The sequence below is a fragment of the Telopea speciosissima genome, chromosome 4 (genome assembly GCF_018873765.1).
Source record: "Telopea speciosissima isolate NSW1024214 ecotype Mountain lineage chromosome 4, Tspe_v1, whole genome shotgun sequence".
Classification (NCBI taxonomy): domain Eukaryota; kingdom Viridiplantae; phylum Streptophyta; class Magnoliopsida; order Proteales; family Proteaceae; genus Telopea; species Telopea speciosissima.
In genome coordinates, this window is record NC_057919.1 from 17,074,148 (window position 1) to 17,080,910 (window position 6,763).

The following is a 6,763-nucleotide window of genomic DNA, read 5'->3' on the forward strand; positions in this document are numbered from 1 at the left end:
CTTAGACTTCTGATGTTTTCCTTCTGTTTTTACATCAAAATAAAGGGGGTGGGAAGAAAACCAGGTTGGATTTCTTTTCGATGGGTCCTGCATTGTGATTTCCACCACCTGATAGTCAACCAGGTTGAGGTTTATCAAATAAGTAATAGATCCCCAAGTTTTAATATTTTGCTTGTGGGTTGGAAAAGAATGCTGTGGATATTTGAGTTAAGGTCTGGTGTAATGGGTAGATGGTAACAGATACTTTGAGTTTTACTTATATATTTGAATGTTACACACTTCATTTAATATTGAGGATACTTGCATCATAAGACAGTACACACCAAGGTAATGAGTTCACCCTTATCAGACTACTCATATGCCAACCAAACTATATCTGCTGTCATAAACAAAATGGAATCAACTAAACAAGCTTATTTCAAAGAAAACAGCTCTGTCATGTAATGAAGTACCACAGCTTGTGGTCCACGAACAGTTGAATTGGTTACTCTCTCTCTCTCTCTAATTCGAGCAATGACAAATGTATTTTTACGTGGTTCACGTGCACCTTGTTGGTGGTGCATATCATCAGACCTTAGCTTCCTCTTCGACATCTTTATCTTTGCTCTGGCAGATTGTCTGCCACGACTTTCACATAATCTGCCACATGTGCCTCCAGTCTCTGGTTTTCAGCCTGCAAGGCTCGATCTTAAGAGTGAAAAATTACCAGCCTCTTGGTAGCCTCACTGGTTGATTTAATATGTGTGTAGCTATAGGTCCATGGTTGTAGGCTGGGGAGAGGAAGAGAGTTGTTAGTTTAGAATCGATTTTGTAGCTCCATCACAGCAGCCTCTTGCTAGCTCCTTGAGGCCATGATACTCGAGCAAGCAACTGGTTTTCAAGATTCTTCTCATCCCTCTCTTGCAGGATTTTGACCGTATTCCTCAGGTTCATAATCTATTGTTCCGTCTCCTCCTTGTTCACAGCTCCTCCTATAGAGGAACAACTATAGAACCCAAGACGGGCCTTTCTATCTTATCTCGTGTCATGGATTTCTCAGTAGGTACACATTTCTCTTCCTTCCAAAGCTCCTTGTTCACACCCTTTCCTTCCTGGGTTTCATAAAAAAACTCATTTGTTAGCAATTTCGATTCGTGGGTTTGGCGATTTTCGAACCCAAAATTGATTAGGTCGACCGTTCTACACATATAGAATGAATTTAGGGGAGTAATAGTAATTGCCCCATCTGACATAAACTAGCATCTCTGTCTCTCCGCCTTCACCACCGAACCATGTGGGCAGCAGATCTGAACTACGTGGATTAAGCCTGATTATCCTTGTAGGTGAGGTGTCTTTTGGCTCAAATGATTATGGTTTTTGGGCAATGGAAGCACAGTTTCGGGTTCGCCTAATACAGACAGAGAGAATCAACCACAATGTTGGCTACTGTGATTAGAAGCAACGTGTCAGGCTTTGTAATTCTGTATCATCTAACCTGGAACCTGAAAAATGCGCCGCGTAAGCTACAGAGCTTCCACGTACCATGTTGTTGTCTTCTCTAGCTACTCTGCCTCGATCTTTAACTCATCTTAAACAAACCATCTCATGATGTATACATAATACCGATCCATCTCTTTCCCTCTTCAATCATGTCCACCTCAAGAGCTGTTGCAGCTGCTGCTGCTATTGCTACTGCTACTTTTATGTTTTCACCTACCACTAGTACCACTCTTACCACTGCTTCAAGCCCATTTCGACCTTCCCCTGGTAAGCTCTACTAAAAATTACATTTTTACTCTCTCTCTCTCTCCCCCCGTCTGATTCTTAAGGTGGATTGCAGATATTCTGAAAGACATTTTTCTATGGAGGGAAAAAAAGCTGAGCGCACTAGTCCTCTTTCTGTCAACAGCTACATGGGTAATGCTGGATATCTATCGATTCAACTTTATCCCGCTTGCTTGTTGGGTGACCATCTTCATTGTTGCTTTCACGTTCCTCTGGGAAACCTGGCTAGGCTTTTCTGCAAGTAAACTCAGAACATCAATTAATTCCTCATGTTTCAAGTTTCATCCTTTCTATTCTCCCGTCTCTTCTTTTTATTTTTTTCCCGCTTTCTAACTCCTAAGCCTTAATTCTTGGCATCAGAAAGAAGCCAACAATGTCTCGGTGGGAAGTTTCAGAGCAGTCCACGATGGAAACACAGAACCGCATCCAGGGATTAGCAGAAGAAGGAATACGTTGGATGTTTCAGGTGGGTGTGGAGGAGAAATGGTTGGCTGGCTTGTGGGCCCTTTCTTTGCTGGCTGGTTTGTTCGATTTCCTTACTTTCTCATACATCGGTAAGTCCTAACTTTATAACAACCCTTGTGGCTTTTATACTAGATACTCAGACACCCAAAGCGATGTGGGATTATTACCACGCTACTCCCCTTTAGGGGCAACGTCTTCAATCTTAAAATCAAATGATTCACAGTATGGTCTCTTGTGGTTTTTATACTTAATAGTCGGAGTACTCATAGTACCTTAGCTTTTAAGATCTTTTTTTCGTTTTCCTCCTTTTATATCTTTGGTTTCTTAAAATTATGAAAAAATGTATTTTGGGTGACAGGTGTAGTGATGGGAATGACTCTTCCCTTCATTTATTTCAAGTATGAGAATAAGCTAAAGGGGTTGGGGGAGCGTATGAAGATGCACGGGAGGCGATGGAACCATACATGGGTTACTGAAGAGAGAGATGGAGAGACGGAGAGAGGGAGTATGATCACAAGGGTTGCTGAAGAGAAATTGAAGAAGAAGGTTTGCTTACTACTTCCTACATAATAGGGAAAAAGGATTGGTTGGTCACTGTGTTGTGCAGTCATGGTTGCCTTTTATCATTCTTACTGAAAAAAAGTAAATAAGAGATAGAAATGAGTTAACTCGTAAGCACTTGTATCGTTTCCAGTTTTTGTAACTTCAGGACATAGTGTTTGTGTGTGTTTTTTCACTCAGATCCAGATGGTCTTGAATCCGGGATTCAAAACTTTTTGTAAAAGCGATAATAAAACCAAAAATCGCCGTTGCCGGGGATCGAACCCGGGTCACCCGCGTGACAGGCGGGAATACTTACCACTATACTACAACGACTTGTTGATGATATGATTGACATAAAAAACTTAATCAAATTATCATAGATCTTGTTTTGTTTCTATAACGAGATGGATCACACAGATGAAGCACTGGGCGGTAGAGTTACTTGTGCAACGAAGTGTCATCAAAATCTCATTTTTCTTATTCCATGCGCCGTTCTCTATGTGGGACGTAGCGTGCATCTGCCAATGAAAGCGCATGCGATAGTATATTGGGCGGTGGAATTTCCCCATGTAATGGCAGTCATTCTACTTCCCGCTGTTCGTGTGCATGGGTGTGGGCGTGCAATACAGATCTTCCACTGTCGAGCTGTCCGGTAGGATCGTGCTTTCCAGACACGGTGTTGTACGCAAAGACAGCTTTATCCCCACTCGGGCAAGGCATTTGGACAGGGGTAAGGTGGACATTGTAAGTAGCACCGTGTCTGAACAGCATGGTCCTACTGGACAGCTTGACAGTAGAAGATCCAAATTGGTGGGCGTGACCCGGGGGGGACGCAGAGAACTTTTCGTCTCCAAATAAATAACAATATCTAGGAAAAGGGTGGTCATGACTCACGCCACCTTGTCCCAACTTGCCCCTCCCTATCTCATCCCTCCCATCTGCGGCATCTGCCATTGGGAAGGCAGTCCACTTACGTGGAGCAATGAAAAAAAATCAAATTTACTTTTCAAATAAGGTAAAATACTAGTGCCACAAGGATTTGTGATTTTCCCAAACCCAACAAGTCCACTTTAGCCTTTTCCATATTTTCAAGAAACACTTGGTGATAGGGCAGATTAAATCGTTCACAACCCCCCCCCCCCCTCCCCTCGTTTTCTCCTTAATTGTTTATTTAGCATACAATTTAATATTATAAAATTAGGATAAAGGTTGGGTATGTTGGCGTCATGCCCAGCTTGAATCTCTCTCTCTCTCCCATTCCCAATAGAAATGATCCCTGCGGCCCTGCCCTCCCATCCGAACCTCTTCATTGGTATAATCGTTAAAGCTAGCAGTGTGCCCATCCCACCCTCTCCATTGGGAGAAAGTTAGATAGTGATGTGGAGAACCCACAATCAAGGGGACCAATTACAGTTCCTCAAATAGAGGGAGGGGGTAGGAGGGGAGAAGTAGAAAGAGGAGCTGTTGGTGTAGCCTCCACCCGCAGCTCAAAGGTATTTTCCCTTAAAAGAATTCTATTCTTAACTACTAAGGTGCTGATTCCTTAGGTCGTCAGTAGATGATTTTTCTATTTAACTTCCAAGTTTTATCCAAGGTAATGCTACTAATAGGAGTTATGTCAAGTCAATGTGGTGGGTGAATTGGAAATCGAAAATTCATTCAAAATTCCAATTTTTCTTATGAAAATTGTTAAATTGGGGGGGAGCTGGATGATCCAGCCCAGTCAAAACAAGGGGGTTTGATCATTTTACCAGGGGGAGGGGGGAGGGGGCTGTGAGATGATCGAAATCCCCTTGTTTTGGCTGGGCTGGATCCTCTAGCTCCCGCTGCAACTGGAGAAGAGCCGAATTGTTCATTTGGTCCATGAGAAATCAGTGTTTGTTTAAAAAATATCAACCCAGTCTCCGATTAAGTCATGGGCAACATTTCTAAATGGGTCAATGAATTGCATCTTCTTTTTAATCCTGCACCAGCAATCGTCAGCTTATCCCCTACACCATCATTATCTATGGAATGAATTTTTTTTATGAGTACTTACCCCAGCTATGCTACTTTGATTTGTGATGGAAGCATTATTGAACATCAAAGGAGGTTGGTGGGGCGTTTCTTATTGTTCAAGATCAACAATTCACTGCAACTTCTATGGCATGTGTGGTTTTATAGGGACACCATAAGAAGCCAAAACAAGGGGAGTCGTAGGGGGAGGGGGGGGGGGGGGGATTAATAAAAGCTCACTCTATAGGGATCAACCGGATATCCATCTGGACCAACTGCAGATCTAGTTTCATAGTTGCAACAGTAGACATGTGAACGGCCTTGGGAAGTTTACCAAAAAAAAGAATGGCCTTGGGAAGTTTTTCCTATATTACTTGATATTAAATCCCTTTTGAAGAATTTTGGTGTTGCAACAATTTCTAAATAATCTCGTAGATTAATTTCCCCTGCTCATAGTCTAGCAGTCTTTGCAACGGGAAATAAATATAACTCGGACAATTTAGATGATGTAGTACCTCGCATTAAGTTTTAATGCATGTTCACAAAAAAAAAAAAAAAAAAAACCTGCTAAGGTACTCTATGCCCTTCAAAATAATTTTTATGTTCATTTTTTTTAATTTTCTAAAATATGAATATAAAAATCACTATAGGGGGATGTAAGGAACCCTAGCGGTTTAGGAAACCCTTGCCCTAAAGATATATAGGAGAAGAGATTGTCTATCTAAAACAAAATTGGACGAAGTTTTCCTTCACTACACAATGAAGGTTCAACCACCATCCTAGGGTTCACAAAACACCTATAGAATTTTAATATATCCAAAATACCCTCCCAATACCCTTTAGCGCTCATCGAGAAGCTTGCAATGAATGGACTGTGGCTGAAGGTAAACTTGGTCCCAAAAAAATAATTCTTGATAAAACAAGGTTTAAATCTTTTAAGCAGAGTCATGACTGTCAAATCTAGTCTGTCTAGTTGGTTGGAAAATAAACCTTCTACCTGTAGCAGTGAGATCAATCCATTGTTGAATTAATCATTAGTGCAATTCCTAATGATCAAATATCTAATTTTAGTTTTCCTAAGGCTCCGTTTGTTTGTGGGGGTTCTGATGGGGTGAGAATAAAGGGTGGAAAATACTTGCCAAACAACATGGTATTTTATGGGACTATGTCCCATAGTGTGGAACGAGGGTGAAATTTTACTTTGGATAGGATAGGGTGGGATTTTCAAGTGCCACATCAACAGACAGTATTTAATATCATTTAATATCGTTCCCTGAACTTTTGTAAGTTCATCACCTCAAGTTAACCAAACAAAGTTGATGTAAGGATTTTGAAGTGCCACATCAACATTTTCCCACCCCACCTAAGTCCCCATCAAACAAATGGCCCCTTAAGGTGTCTTTAGAGAACTAGAATACTAGATACAATTCAACAAAATTTCTATTGGGATAAATTTTTAATAACAAATATTTCCTCAATAGGATGGCATTTCATCTGTACGCACAAACACCCCCGGGGGACAAGGGAGGTCCGGGGTGGTTACACAAAAAAAATTCAGAAATTATTGAAATATACCTATTTTTCATTTCTCCAAATGAAATGATACACCTCTATAAACATATTTGATCAAACGACCTGAAGAAAAAATTTCACCTAAAGTTTAACAAAAAGAAACAAAATTAATACTTAAAATTCTTGTGTGTGGAAAGTGAAATGTCAGACAAGTTTGGTTCATGTAAAGCTCTACTTTGGGAATGGATATAGAGCAATAGAAGCAAAATGCAAATATAAAGAAAGGGAGAAGAGAGGAGACACTCATGCAAGAAAGGATGGATGAAGAGACGATTATTACACAATAAGAGATAAAGGTCCAGTGAACGGTGTTTAACGCCCAGTTAGAAACTGCAGTTAGCAAGCCCTAAAATAGCCAATACAAACGCAAACATTATTGTACAACATCTCAGACTGATTAAAGTTCTCCTTATGTCTATTTGAT

General features: G+C 40.7%; 1 non-coding gene across 1 annotated transcript; it reads right to left on the minus strand.

The window, feature by feature from the left end:
- Positions 1–3,033: 3,033 nt before the first annotated feature.
- Positions 3,034–3,105, minus strand: TRNAD-GUC. The gene has a single exon. It is a non-coding gene; the product is annotated as a tRNA-Asp (tRNA).
- Positions 3,106–6,763: the final 3,658 nt, after the last annotated feature.